The sequence below is a fragment of the Ranitomeya variabilis genome, chromosome 4 (genome assembly GCF_051348905.1).
Source record: "Ranitomeya variabilis isolate aRanVar5 chromosome 4, aRanVar5.hap1, whole genome shotgun sequence".
Taxonomy (NCBI): Eukaryota; Metazoa; Chordata; class Amphibia; order Anura; family Dendrobatidae; genus Ranitomeya; species Ranitomeya variabilis.
This window is the reverse complement of record NC_135235.1, coordinates 73443354-73459616: the sequence shown is the minus strand read 5'-3', so window position 1 is coordinate 73459616 and position 16263 is coordinate 73443354. Positions and strand designations below refer to the sequence as shown.

The window sequence follows — 16263 nt, the reverse complement described above, 5'->3', positions numbered from 1 at the left end:
AGCAAATTTGAGGTCCGCTTACTAGATAGCAGAAGACAGATAGTATACTTTCATGGTCAGCAGAAAAACACTAACAAAACACCATCCAGAGATTACCTTAAACTCTGGCATTAACTCATAACGCCAGAGTAGCAATCCCTGATCAACGAGAGCTTTCCAGACACAGTAACAAAACTTCAGCTGTGAACTGGAACAAATAGGCAAAACAAAACATGGACAAAAGTCCAACTTATCTAGTAGTTGTCTAGAAGCAGGAACAAGCACTGAGAGGCATCAGATAACATTGTTGACCGGCAAGAAACCACCAGAGAAATGAGCTTAAATAGCGACACCCACTACTGATGGAACCAGGTGAAACAGGAAAGAGGATGACAAGTCCAATTCCACAAGCGGCCACCGGGGGAGCCCAGAATCCAAATTCACAACAGAGCTGTCGCTTTGGTCCCATATTGAGGGGTTGGCTTCCACAAGGTTGATCAGTGTCTCATTGTGAATGGTCAACGGCTCTTCGTCAACCACAATCCTTTTTTTTTTTTGGCTCGCTGACTTGGACTATGTAAACACAAAACGTTATGTTGAAAGGTTCAAATTCAGTTTATTGGTAGACTAATAGATAGATACATAGATAGATAGATACATAGATAGATAGATACATAGATAGATACATAGATAGATAGATACATAGATAGATAGATAGATAGATAGATAGATAGATAGATAGATACATAGATAGATAGATACATAGATAGATTGATACATAGATAGATACAGCGAAAGATAGAGAGAGAGAGAGAGATAGAGAGATAGTGGATAGATAGTTTATAGATATAGCAGATAGAAAGTGAATAGATAGATTGTAGATAAATTTCTAGTTTTATATTTACCACTGGCAGTTGTGGAGACGACAGACGGCGAGGAACCTTCTTCCTCTTGTGTCCTCCGTGTGCCACAACCTATTGTGTATGTAAATGAAAAAAAAATTACATTTCTTTGATCAATAAATTTATGTTTGCAAAACTTAAAAATGTCTGCTATGTACCTTTGTTGGTTTTGCCTGTTTTTTTTGGGGGGGCCTAGCAGCCTCAGGCTCCGAAGACTCCTATTTGCAATAGAAACATGATTATACATATATATATAGCTTAATACACTGAATTTTCACACAAATTTTAGTGGTTTTTTAAAGTGCAAGCCTACCGACTGAGAAGAAAAAACCGCAGACACGCTGCTGCTGCTGCTGCTGCTTCCCTCACTATCCGACATCTGCAACAAAGCAATACATTTTTAGTACACACACATCCGTCGTACAATACAGACTCCCATGATGTATACAGAGATATCTACTATATAATTGTCTAGGGAACTTCCGTCTTTCTGTCCTTCTGTCACGGTATTAATTCGCTGATTGGTCTCGGCAGCTGCCTGTCATGGCTGCCGCGACCAGTCAGCGACGCGCACAGTCAGAAAAAAAAGGGCCGCCCCGCACTCACTGCCCGGCGCCCGCATACACCCCTCTGCTCACCGCTCACACAGGGTACTGTGACAAACGTCGCTGAGCAATATACTACGTGACTGGGTTCTGTATACTATGTTGCTGGGTGCTGTATACTACTTCACTGTGCAATACACTACGTGGCTCTGTGATGTATACTACGTCGCTGGGCAATATACTACATACTACATGGCTGGGCAATATACTACGTGGACATGCATATTCTAGAATACACGATGCGTTATCGGGCCACCATCTAGTATATATATATATAGACAAATGTACTTACATTTCCTGTGATCTTTTGCAAGACACTTTTTCTCTGGTGTGCAGCAGGCCTCAAGATGTGCGCTGGGGACAGTAATGGCCGAAATCCTGTTTCCTGTCACATGACCACATGGACCTCCCTCAAACGCTATTAAAATGATAGGTTCTTTTTGGAAATTTATCAAGATTTGCGTCTGGCTGCGTTTGCCATAGACATCAATGGCAGAATTAACGCTTCCGTTAGTATTGCGTTAGCTTGGCCGGACCCGAAAACGCTGCAAGCCGCGTTCCAAGGTCCGTCAGAAAAAAACGTTATGTGACTAACGCATGCTAAATTTGGCATGCGTCACGAGGCGTCAGACAATGCAAGTCTATGGGCGCGTTAGTATGTGCGTTATATTGCGTTTTCACTACTTAAAAACGTGTCCGTTAGACGGACTCACCTAGCGCAATGTGAACCTAGCCTAAGAGGTGGCATGTATTTCAAGTGCTGTACACCACAGCCAAAAATGGTACTCCAGTCTTTGATTGACGTACATCTCTGTTGTAATTTATGCCACTTTTGTGGCATTAATTATGATGAATCTGTTTGGTTCACTTTTCAAACAGTGGGTAAAACTGGCCTGGACTAGTGTAAAAACATGAAAAGCCGGAAAATGTTTGTACAACTGTAGGTTGCGCAAGTTATGTGATTTTTCAAGCAATTTTATGGTGAAAAAACAGCTTGATGAATTATAGCCTAAGGCTCCAGGTTAATCACAGCAATTACACCAGAATTATGTCTTAAATCAGTTTGAAAAGTTGCGACATTTTTGGCAATGTAGAGTTGTGCAACAGTTTTGCAACTTTTGGTATTTTCACATAAGATTCTCCTAGCATGCAGGAAGGGGCACAAAGGGATTGTGACGCCACAATAATGCATGACAAGCTGCGGCATTCCTCATGCCAGAAATCTTCCTCGTGACTAGAGTAAGAATTAGGGCTAGGTGCATGGAGGTACAGTACATGCCCCTTTTAAGAAGCACCTCATTCATTAGAATGTGCCTTAATGAATCAGGCATGTTTGACTCCATCACATGCCAGTCTTGATGAATTGGGGCCATAGTGTCTGATTGCTTGCTGGGTCTCACCAATCATGAGATCAAGGGTCCTGTGTTCACCATTTAAATAGAGCAGTGGTGGAGTAAGTGCACTGCCGAGTAGAGATCTGGGAGTACATGCTGCTGAGTGGAAATCTTGGTACGTGCGATGCACACTCCTGAGTGCAGATCAGATACCTTTAATAACACATTACTATGCAGTATTAATATCTATTTTTGCATTTTTTACTATGGTTTACCATGAACAAATACTTTCTGCTATGCAAATAATTAAGCCAGATTACGCTCAACATTTGTATCTGAATTCTGAATACTGGACTTTATATACATTTTTTTCCATTCTGTGAATTGGAAGCCTGAAGTGCTTGCAGTTATGTGGCGCGATCATCCATGCATTATATTATGTTATTGATTGAGAAAGAACAAGCGTTTTTGCTAAAACTTTTCAGTGTGTTCTTCTTGCTCTGTGGAAAATCGTGACCTCAATAACCCATCCCTTAAGCTACACTTTCATCATCTTTTTTCATGTTTATCATCCTGCTATATCTAAATGTTGAACTTTGCTCATGTACCAAAAACTAATTAGTGTAGTGACCATTCAGATCAAGTGAGTTGAAAAAAAAAAAAGTGTTGCTGAATCTCGAAAACAAAAATTTTAAAAACAAAATTTAAACCTTGAAGATGAAAATGCTGTTTCATCTTAAAATCTTTTTTTTTCTGGTACTCTTTTTCAAGATAATAAGTAAAAAAAAATTTAGTTTTTGGCTGGTGACAGACTTTGTTAATATCTTCAGTCATGCATGTATCTTACTATGTAAAGAATGATTTCTTTATTACTTTTCTTTCATGTTTTCCTAGTAATATATCTCATACGAAAAACGGAGTCAACAGACTGTCAATCAAGTATAAATAAAGTAACATTTATTAAATATCGTTAAATATTAAAATTTAGAAAGCTCAATGAAACAGAATATCCAAACAAGGTTTCTATAAACGTGAGGAATACGGGTAACAATGCCCACACATAGAACCTATAGTAAACGATTTAAGGTCACAAGTTCATTAAGGTATGCACACTGCCACTAGAGTACTACTTGTCCCAATAGGGAACATCCCCAGTGCAAGTATGTTGGACAATCTAAGACTGGACCTTACCCATGTCAATCGTGGTGTATGTGTGGTACGCCAGCCCCTACGCGCGTTTCGCGTAAGGCTTCTTCCGGGGGCCGTATAGCGTGTGTCACAAACTTGATATATAAAGAAATACCGCACCTGCAAGTAATAAAGGACTCGATGGTCGGCGCATGCGCTAATGACGTCAGCGCCGGAACTAGCATCGCCGCACGGCACTCCGGGTGCAGCGAGAAGCCAGAGAGCCATAACCATGGCAACCATGACTCACACACCTAACCCAATGGAGGCCGGCCGCGATGCACCGTCACGCCGACGTCACAGGCATGCGCACTAGTCCTGAGTGAAGAGACACTGCGAGCGGAAAAACGTAAGTAGTGCAATGAAAGAGTCTACAAAGTGAACAAGTGCTAAAGTGCAAAGTGCACTGTACCTAAAAATATCATCATTAGTATCTGGCATCATTGATACCAAACGGTATCATGCACTAATAAGAAATAAGTGAAATAAAACAGAAATACATATTAATACACATTATCATTAATATCTAGTATTAGTGGCAAAAAAGCCATGAACTAAAATAAAATCAGTGAACCAAAAAAAGGCATTCATAATAATAAGAGAAACATAATATTATATAATAATCAAATATAATAATCAGAAGAAGTCCATATCTTCATATGTTTCTTCCAAGGTAGTGAAGTGAGGAAGGTGAATCACAATAATTTCCGCTTTGAATGTCTCATGGAATGGTGAGGTAGATGTCAATCAGAATATGACTCCCGTTTTGATAAACTAAAACGATATATATATGAAAAGACAAATAATTAATATAAAACAAGACACACGAATACATTAAAACCTAAATCCAGGTATTAGTATGTGGAACTAAAGAAAAGGGGCAAAACTAATTTGCTCATTAAGCCCAAAGGGGACAAGTGTATTAAGGACGGTGATCCATCTGCATTCACGCTGGTGCAGTAGGCGTTTGGTATCACCGCCCCTAATACCTACGTGGATCTTATCAATACCCCAAACACGCAAATCATTCGGGTTACAATTGTGTTTTTCCCTAAAATGTCTAGGGATGGTTTTTAAATTTTCCACATCAATTTCTTCCCTAGCGGCCATAATTTCTCTCACGTGTTCTCGTGTCCTCACACGCAATTCCCTAGAAGTGAGTCCTATGTAAATGAGGTCACACGTACATTTTGCATAATAGATCAAATGTGCTCTTACAAGAGATATACTCTCTAATTTTAAATTCGTGTGCCCCATCCGAGGAGGTGAAGGAGGTAGCTCTCTGATGATTTTTACATGCCAAACAGTCCATGCAGGGAAAGAAACCTGCCCTTGGTTTGTTTGCCCCAAAAATAAAAGCAGATTTTGCTACATAGTGACTTTTCACTTTTCAATTTGAGTTGGGACGACATACGATCAATTTTAATTAAGCATTGGGGTGTTTTACAAACAGACCCAATCCTCAATCAGCATCTATCAGAGAAGCCGTTGATGACGGCTAGACGTAGCCAAAATTTGCGTGACATACTCGTAAAAAGTCACTATGTAGCAAAATCTGAATATATAGACTTCTTCTGATTATTATATTTGATTATTATATAATATTATGTTTCTCTTATTATTATGAATGCCTTTTTTTGGTTCACTGATTTTATTTTAGTTCATGGCTTTTTTGCCACTAATACTAGATATTAATGATAATGTGTATTAATATGTATTTCTGTTTTATTTCACTTATTTCTTATTAGTGCATGATACCGTTTGGTATCAATGATGCCAGATACTAATGATGATATTTTTAGGTACAGTGCACTTTGCACTTTAGCACTTGTTCACTTTGTAGACTCTTTCATTGCACTACTTACGTTTTTCCGCTCGCAGTGTCTCTTCACTCAGGACTAGTGCGCATGCCTGTGACGTCGGCGTGACGGTGCATCGCGGCCGGCCTCCATTGGGTTAGGTGTGTGAGTCATGGTTGCCATGGTTATGGCTCTCTGGCTTCTCGCTGCACCCGGAGTGCCGTGCGGCGATGCTAGTTCCGGCGCTGACGTCATTAGCGCATGCGCCGACCATCGAGTCCTTTATTACTTGCAGGTGCGGTATTTCTTTATATATCAAGTTTGTGACACACGCTATACGGCCCCCGGAAGAAGCCTACGCGAAACGCGCGTAGGGGCTGGCGTACCACACATACACCACGATTGACATGGGTAAGGTCCAGTCTTAGATTGTCCAACATACTTGCACTGGGGATGTTCCCTATTGGGACAAGTAGTACTCTAGTGGCAGTGTGCATACCTTAATGAACTTGTGACCTTAAATCGTTTACTATAGGTTCTATTTGTGGGCATTGTTACCCGTATTCCTCACGTTTATAGAAACCTTGTTTGGATATTCTGTTTCATTGAGCTTTCTAAATTTTAATATTTAACGATATTTAATAAATGTTACTTTATTTATACCTGATTGACAGTCTGTTGACTCCGTTTTTCGTATGAGATATATTGCTGGGGAGTTTTTTTTCTCTGTCCGTGAGAGGACTTTTATGTGGCTCTGGTCTAATTTGTTATATGTTTTCCTAGTAAACCTGCTACAAAAAAATAAAGGGAACACTTAAACAACAGAATATAACTCCAAGTAAATCAAACTTCTGTGAAATCAAACTGTCCACTTAGGAAGTAACAATGTTTGACAATTAACTTCACATGCTGTTGTGCAAATGGAATAGACAACAGATGGAAATTATTAGCAACTACCAAGACACACTCAATAAAGGAGTGGTTCTGCAGATGGGGACCACAGACCACATCTCAGTACCAATGCTTTCTGGGTGATGTTTTGGTCACTTTTGAATGTTGGTTGTTCTTTCACACTCGTGGTAGCATGAGACGGACTCTACAACCCACACAAGTGGCTCTGGTAGTGCAGCTCACCCAGGATGACACATCAATGCCAGTTGTGGCAAGAAAGTTTGCTGTGTCTGTCAGCGTAGTGCCCAGAGGCTGGAGCCGCTACCAGGAGACAGGCCAGTACACCAGGAGATGTGGAGGGGGCCGTAGGAAGGCAACAACCCAGCAGCAGGACCGCTACCTCAGCCTTTGTGCAAGGAGGAACAGGAGGAGCACTGCCAGAGCCCTGCAAAATGACCTCCAGCAGGTCACAAATGTGCATGTGTCTGCACAAATAGTTAGAAAAAGACTCCATAAGGTTGGTCTGAGTGCCCGACATCCACAGATGGGGGTTGTGCTCACAGTCCAACACCGTGCAGGATGCTTGGCATTTGCCACAGAACACCAGGATTGGCAAATTCACCACCGGTGCCCTGTGCTCTTCACAGATGAAAGCAGGTTCACACTGAACACACGTGACAGACGTGACAGAGATGCCGTGGAGAGCGATCTGCTGCCTGCAACATCATTCAGCATGCCAGTTGGTCAGTAATGGTGTGGGGTGGCATTTCCTTGGAGGGCCGCACAGCCCTCCATGTGCTCACCAGAGGTAGCCTGACTGCCATTAGGTACCGAGATGATATCTTCAGACCCCTTGTGGGACCATATGCTGGTGCAGTTGGCCCTGTGTTCCTCCTAATCCAGGACAATGCCAGACCTCATGTGGCTGGAGTGTGTCAGCAGTGCCTGAAAGATGAAGGCATTGAAGCTATGGACTGGCCCACCCATTCCCCAGACCTGAATCTGATTGAGCACACCTGGGACATCATGTCTCGCTCTATCCACCAACGTCACGTTGCACCACAGACTGTCCTGGAGCTGGTGGATGCTTTAGTCCAGGTCTGGGAGGAGATCCCTCAGGAGACCATCTGCCATCTCAGCAGGAGCATGCCCAGGCATTGTACTGTAGGGAGGTCATACAGGCACGTGGCGGCCACACACAATACTGAGCATCTTTTCCTTGACATGAGGCATTTCCACTGAAGTTGGATCAGCCGGTAATTTTATTTTCCACTTTGATTTTGAGTATCATTCCAACTCCAGACCTCCATGGGATATTAATTTTGATTTACATTGATAATTGTTATGTTTTTTAGTTCTGAACACAACCCATTATGCAATGAATACAAATTTGCAACTGGAATATTTCATTCAAAGATATCTAGGATATGGTATTTTAGTGTTCCCTTTATGTTTTTGAGCAGTGTAATTAGGCTAATTGAGCTGATACTGCACTACAGCAATGATAGACAACAAGTGTATGAGAACTTTGTAGATTTTCTATTTCGAACTTCCAGCAGGATCAGCAAATAGTTATAAATACATGTCAGAAGTAGTGGTGAGCAAACGTGTTAGTAAAAGGTGTCATCTGAGCATGGTCGTGTGCTAACCGAGTGTCTTCGGCGTGTTAAAAAAATACATTTGACTCCCTGCAGCTAAATGTCTTTCTGCTGTTTGACAGCCGCAAGAAGTTTACAACCCATGGCACTGTAATTAATCTCCCTGGACGACATGGCAAAGAAGTTTACAACCCATGATGGCATTGTAACTAATCTCACTTGACGTATACGGCAGAGAAACATTGATGAAAGGTTGTAACGAAGGATAATCTGGATGGTAGATAAGTAGCCCAAATCAAGTTCCAAAGAAATTGAATCTGTTCTGTAGGCTCAAGGTGCATCAGTGTCAGTGCGAACTATCCCTCGACATTTGAATAAAATAAAATGCTATGGCAGAAGACCCAGGAGCACCCCACTGCTGACAGAGACATAAAAAAGATAGACTGCAATTTGCCAAGATGTATGTGAGTAAGCCAAAATCCTTCTGGGAAAACGACTTGTGGACAGATGGGACCGAGATAAAGCTTTTTGGTAAAGCACATCATTCTACTGTTTACCAAAAACAAATGAGGAAATGTGAAGATTACCAAAGTATTTTGTGTTTTTCGCACTGTAGTGCCCAGTGTTAGAAAGCTGGGTTTGTGTCCTAGGTCATTGGTCTTCCAGCAAGATTATGAGCCCAAATATACTTGAAGAATCACCCAGAAATGGATGGAAACAAAGCATTGGAGAGTTCTGAAGTGGCAAGCAATGTGTCTGGATCTAAATCCCATTGTACACCTGAGGAGAGATCTTACAATTGATGTTGGGAGAAAGAGATCCTTCAAATATGAGAGATCTGGAGCAGTTTCCAAAAAATAGTGGTCCATAATTACAGTTGAGAGGTGTAAGACGTTTGTTGGTGGTTATAGGAAGCAATTGATTGCAGTTATTTAATCCAAAGGCTGTGCAACTAAATATTAAGCTGAGGGTGCCTACAATTTTGTTTGGCCCATTTTTAGAGTTTTGTGTGAAATGATGTGCAATTTGCATCTCATTGCACAGGCTAGTCGCGGGTCTCGTGACTCAAGTGTGACAATATATGAAGCTGTCATGCTTGGGTTGGGAGGCCTGTGGCCAGTCTGTGCTTTGCTGTCTGATCTCGGACCGATCTGGACTGATGTCTGACTGCACCCTGAGGACACTTTCAGTATTTAGTCATTATTTTACATCAGTATGTGTAATCCAAAATCAGAGGAAAAGTATAATAGAAACACGTCACCACTTCTGCAAAGAAAATCATAAGTTCTACTCTAGAAGAGATGCAAATTGTCTCTTCAGAGAGGAAGAGGACCAGAATTCTAGTGCCACCTATTGGAAGTAGCAATCCTAATATTCAATGTCGACTCTTTAAGGATGGTTTCACATTTGCGTTTCCCTGATCTGCGGACGGCTGCGGACTTCCTCCGTGAAGCCCCGCCCCCGGCCGCACCTCCGCCGCTAGCTCCGCCTACTTCTGCATGCGGCCCGCATGTGGCCTGCGTACCTATCTGTAACATTAGGTACGCAGGTCGTGCGGCTGTATGCGGAGGCTGCCGCATGCGTCGTTTTGACGCTGCGGATAAAAAAAAAATGCTACAGGCTGTGTCCTACGCTGGTCGCCGCAGCGTCAAAACGACGCATGCGGCAGCCTCCGCGTACAGCCGCACGACCTGCGTACCTAATGTTAAAGATAGGTACGCAGGCCACATGCGGGCCGCATGCATAAGTAGGCGGAGCTAGCGGCGGAGGTGCGGCCGAAGGCGGGGCTTCACGGAGGAAGTCCGCAGCCGTCCGCAGATCAGGGAAATGCAAATGTGAAACCAGCCTAACCCGTTTCTGACCTCGGACGGGATAGTACGTCCGAGGTCAGATACCCCGCTTTGATGCAGGGCTCAGGCGGTGAGCCCGCATCAAAGCCAGGACATGTCAGCTGTTTTGAACAGCTGACATGTGCCCGCAATAGCGGTGGGTGAAATTGTGATTCACCCACCGCTATTAACTAGTTAAATGCCGCTGTCAAACGCTGACAGCGGCATTTAACCGGCGCTTCTGGCCGGGCGGCCGGAAATGAGCGCATCGCCGACCCCCGTCACATGAGCGGGGGTCAGCGATGCTTCTGAATAGTAACCATAGAGGTCCTTGAGACCTCTATGGTTACTGATCGCCAGTAGCCATGAGCACCACCCTGTGGTCGGCGCTCATAGCACACCTGCATTTCTGCTGCATAGCAGCGATCTGATGACCGCTGCTATGTAGCAGAGCCGATCACGTTGTGCCAGCTTCTAGCCTCCTATGGAGGCTATTGAAGCATGGCAAAAGGAAAAAAAAGTTAAAAAAATGTGAAAAAAAATAAAAAAATATAAAAGTTTAAATCACCCCCCTTTCGCCCCATTCAAAATAAATCAATAAAAAAAAAATCAAACCTACACATATTTGGTATCGCCGCGTTCAGAATCGCCCGATCTATCAATAAAAAAGCATTAACCTGATCGCTAAACAGCGTAGCGAGAAAAAAATTAGAAACGCCAGAATTACGTTTTTTCGGTCGCCATGACATTGCATTAAAATGCAATAACGGGCGATCAAAAGAACGTATCTGCACCAAAATTGTATCATTAAAAATACCAGCTCAGCACGCAAAAAATAAGCCCTCAACCAACCCCAGATCATTAAAAATGGAGACGCTATGGGTATCGGAAAATGGCGCTTTTTTTTTTTTTAGCAAAGTTTGGATTTTTTTATCACCACTTAGATAGAAAAGAAAGAACCTAGTCATGTTAGGTGTCTATGAACTCGTAATGACCTGGAGAATCATAATGGCAGGTCAGTTTTAGCATTTAGTGAACCTAGCAAAAAAGCCAAGCAAAAAACTAGTGTGAGATTGCACTTTTTTGCAATTTCACCGCACTTGGAATTTTTTTCCTGTTTTCTAGTACACAACATGCTAAAACCAATGGTTTCGTTCAAAAGTACAAATCGTCCCGCAAAGAACAAGCCCTCACATGGCCATATTGACGCAAAAATAAAAAAGTTATGGCTCTGGGAAGGAGGGGGGCGAAAAACGAACACGGAAAAATGGAAAATCCCAAGGTCGTGAAGGGGTTAATGGCCTTGTCACATGGCTTAGGATAAGAGCCAAACCAGATCTCAATTTGCAGACACTGTGTTTCGGGGTACTGCCCTCATCAGTGCAAAGTGGAGATCTGGTTTGGCTGATTGAGAGGCGTCTGACTGGCATCAGTAATATTGTGCACTCAAAAAACCACCACACAAGATGCCTTCTTTAGCTCCATACCACAAAGCCGCAATGTTGACACACAGGATCCCTGCCTACAGATATGTTGCGTTTATGACCTCTTAACTTCCAAAAATGTCAGTATTAATATTTCTCTTTAAAACATTTTGGAACACATCAATGAAAGACGTCTTTTATCTTGTGACAGTCATGCTTATGTTCCTTGTTCGATGTCACCCTCCTATTCATTTCTGTTTATAATTGCTAAATCATCTGAAACCAGACTTTATAAGGACAATTACAAAAAAATGCCAGTGTCTATTAAAATAATGCATGCCTCACTACACCTAGTAACTGCCTTCTATCTGTACATAATAAGAAAATGATGACAATCTGGCTGTCGTTATTGTGACTCTGCATTAACCGTTTGTTGTATCTCTGGGGTACACACCCAGCAGTCACTTTATCACATGCACACCTGCTATTTATTGAAAATATCTAACCAGTTTGTTCTGTTTGATGATTCCTGTCATGAATCACACTCTTTGAGTATCGCCAGGCTCTTTATTCACATCATGTCTCAACCTCCATTACATGAATCCCTTGTACAACAACATCCAACAAGTTCCAAACAAAGAATATAGAACACACATAAAAGTAGTGAGACCCCTAGAGGCCACATGAACATAAAACATATTGCTACATCCTTTCTCTTTTAACTGGAGGAACAATAAAAGATACTAAACTAAAGTATACTATGACAAAGTTAGAAATTAACCTAGTACGTCCAGTTAGATATAATCTTTGAGGTGCACCGGCTTTTTGCTAATTCTGCCAGCTCTGGTAATATAAGATGTGTCCCTTTCTACATCTGGTATATCTGGTAGTTCTTCTGATATTGTCTGTCTCTGGCCAGAGTCCTCACCCTGATGATCAGCTGTCACTGTTGGTGCCTGACTTGTACTTTCTGCCTCGTTGTCTTGGGTGTCTGGATACTGTTCAAAAGGCCATGAATCATCTCTTTCTCGCGTTTTCCTCAAATATCTCCGATTCCTCCTTAGTCTTCTTCCGTCGTCTGTTAGAATTTCGTAGGACCGAGGTCCCAGTTTCTGGACAACCTTTGCCTTTTGCCAGTGTGTGTCAAATGCGCTGCTTGGCTGCAACCGAATGTTGTCATTTCTCTGGAGCTCAGGCAGATCCTTTGCAGATTTATTGTAATAGAAAGCTTGTCTCGCTTGAGTCTTCTGTAATTTAGCTTCGATGTTTCCCAGCAGCTTTGGCTCTAACAGATGACCCGCAGTTGGTACGAGTGTCTTTGTACGCCTACTCATGAGCCTCTGTGCCGGACTGCTGTCTAGGCCTTGGGTGGGTGTGTTTCTATGATCCAGTATAGACAGATATACATCAGCACCCGCCTGGTTTGCTTTCTGCATGAGTCTTTTGGCCGTTTTTACTGCTGACTCTGCTTTCCCATTACTCTGAGGATATCTCAGAGAAGACGTCTGGTGTTCAAATTCCCACTTCTTACTGAAAGTTTTGAATTCTTCCGACGTAAACTGTGCCGCATTGTCAGAGAAAACGATATCTGGAATGCCATACCTGGCAAAATGGGCCTTGAGTTTTTTAATCACTGTTCTCGCCCTTGTGTCCTGCACCAAATCAACCTCCCAGAAGTTAGAGAAATAGTCCACTGTAATCAGGTATTCTTTGTCATTCCATGTGAACAAGTCTGTTCCTATTTTTGACCAAGGCCTATGTGGAATTTCATGAGGTTGCAATGTCTCCTTTGGTTGCTTATCATTGCAGGATGCACATATTTCACATTGTGCTATGTAATTTTTTATGTGGTCATTCATTCCTGGCCAATAAACTGATTCTCGTGCACGACGTAGGCATCCTTCCATGCCTAAGTGAGAAGAGTGCAATGTTTTCAATATGTCTCTTCTGAGAACTTCAGGTATAACAGCCCTGTCTCCTTTAAAGATGATTCCTTGCTGCACTGACAATTCATCTCTTATGTGGAAGAATGGTGAGACTTCCCTCGGAGCATGCTGCTTGTATTTTGGCCAGCCCTGCAAGATGACAGTTTTTAAACTCTGGAGACTTTTATCCTTCTCTGTAAAAGTCTGGATTTGCTTGACCTTTTCTTTTGACACTGCAAGGTAGTTACACATGTTGATGGTTTCAATGTCTTCCTCCTCATCCTTTGTGCTAGGAAGGTAAGCTCTGCTTAGCGTATCTGCAATCAGTAAGTCTCTTCCTGGACAGTACCCGATGTCAACATCATATTTCTGAAGTCGCAACAGCATGCGCTGTAGTCTCTTTGGGGCATTTAGTAATGGTTTCTTTGTAATGCTCTCCAATGGTTTGTGATCCGACTGCACTGTTACTTGTCGTCCATAGGTGTACTGGTGAAACTTCTCCATCCCAAATACCACAGCCAGTAGTTCCTTCTCAATCTGCGCATATCCCTGCTCTGTTGTTGTAAGGGCTCTGCTTGCAAATGTAATTGGCTGTTTGTTCTGCATTAATGTGGCTCCAAGGCCTTTTTCCGAAGCATCACATTGTACCACCACTTCTCGATCTGGATCGAAATACTTTAGGGTTGCTGTATCTGCAATGGCATTCTTTACTGCTCGGAAAGCAGTCTCCTGGCTTTCTGTCCATTCCCAGCGCACATCTTTGTGGGTTAGCTGTCTCAGTGGCTCACACATGTCTGACAGATGTCTGCAAAATATTGAGAGATAATTCACCATGCCCAAAAATCGTTGTACTCCAGAAACATCAGTAGGGGTAGGCAAATCTTGTATTGCTCTCACCTTTTCAGGATCCACTCTGACCCCAGTTGAAGTCAGTCGATGACCAATATAGGCCACTTCTGTCATTTTCAATTTGAATTTGTCCAAATTCAGCTTTATGTTTTTTTCTCTGCATCTGACCAAAAATTGTATCATCTTCTGATCGTGATCCTTGATTGCAGATTCCATATTTTCACCTTCTCCCACTACCAGGATATCATCCGCTATTGTCTTCACTCCAGTAAGTCCTTCCAAAGCCTGCATCAATTTCTGCTGGAATATCTCTGGAGCAGGTTTTAGTCCCATGGGCATTTTCAGCCATTTAAAGCGTCCAAATGGTGAAGAAAATGTTACATAGTTACATAGTTACATAGTTATTAAGGTTGAAGGAAGACTTTAAGTCCATCTAGTTCAACCCATAGCCTAGCATGCCCTAACATGTTGATCCAGGGGAAGGCAAAAAAACCCCATGTGGTAAGAGTAAGCTCCATCATGGGGAAAAAAATTCCTTCCCGACCCCACATACGGCAATCAGACTAGTTCCCTGGATCAACGCCTTATCAAGGAATCTAATATATATACCCTGTAACATTATACTTTTCCAGAAAGGTATCCAGTCCCCTCTTAAATTGAAGCAATGAGTCACTCATTACAACATCATACGGCAGAGAGTTCCATAGTCTCACTGCTCTTACAGTAAAGAATCCGCGTCTGTTATTATGCTTAAACCTTTTTTCCTCCAGACGTAGAGGATGCCCCCTTGTCCCTGTCAGCGGTCTATGATTAAAAAGATCAGCAGAAAGGTCTTTGTACTGTCCCCTCATATATTTATACATTAACATAAGATCACCCCTTAGTCTTCGTTTTTCCAAACGAAATAGCCCCAAGTGTAATAACCTATCTTGGTATTGCAGACCACCTAGTCCTCTAATAACCTTGGCTGCTCTTCTCTGCACCCGCTCCAGTTCAGCTATGTCTTTCTTATACACCGGAGACCAGAACTGTGCACAGTATTCTAAGTGTGGTCGCACTAGTGACTTGTATAGAGGTAAAATTATGTTCTCCTCATGAGCATCTATGCCTCTTTTAATGCATCCCATTATTTTATTTGCCTTTGTAGCAGCTGCCTGACACTGGCCACTGAATATGAGTCCGTCATCCACCCATACACCCAGGTCTTTTTCATTGACGGTTTTGCCCAGAGTTTTAGAATTAAGCACATAGTTATACATCTTATTACTTCTACCCAAGTGCATGACCTTACATTTATCCCCATTAAAGCTCATTTGCCATTTATCAGCCCAAGCTTCTAGTTTACATAAATCAGCCTGTAATATAAAATTGTCCTCCCCTGTATTGATTACCCTGCAGAGTTTAGTGTCATCTGCAAATATTGAAATTCTACTCTGAATGCCCCCTACAAGGTCATTAATAAATATGTTAAAAAGAAGAGGGCCCAATACTGACCCCTGTGGTACCCCACTACTAACCGTGACCCAGTCCGAGTGTGCTCCATTAACAACCACCCTTTGTTTCCTATCCCTGAGCCAACTCTCAACCCACTTGCACATATTTTCCCCTATCCCCATTATTCTCATTTTATGTATCAACCTTTTGTGTGGCACTGTATCAAAAGCTTTTAAAAAGTCCATATACACTACATCTACTGGGTTCCCTTGGTCCAGACCGGAACTTACCTCTTCATAGAAGCTGATCAAATTAGTCTGACATGATCGGTCCCTAGTAAACCCGTGCTGATACTGGGTCATGAGGTTATTCCTCTTCAGATACTCCAGTATAGCATCCCTTAGAATGCCCTCCAGGATTTTACCCACAGTAGAGGTTAAGCTTACTGGCCTATAATTTCCGAGTTCAGTTTTTGTCCCCTTTTTGAATATTGGCACCACATTTGC

At 42.3% G+C, this 16263-nt stretch overlaps 1 long non-coding RNA gene across 1 annotated transcript; it reads right to left on the bottom strand.

Moving 5' to 3' along the window:
* Positions 1-439: 439 nt before the first annotated feature.
* On the bottom strand, positions 440-1065 carry LOC143768422 (uncharacterized). The gene is made up of 3 exons (XR_013213861.1): positions 1040-1065; positions 885-953; positions 440-552 (listed from the first exon to the last, which is right to left on the bottom strand). It is a non-coding gene; the product is annotated as an uncharacterized LOC143768422 (long non-coding RNA).
* Between the last annotated feature and the right edge of the window lie 15198 nt (positions 1066-16263).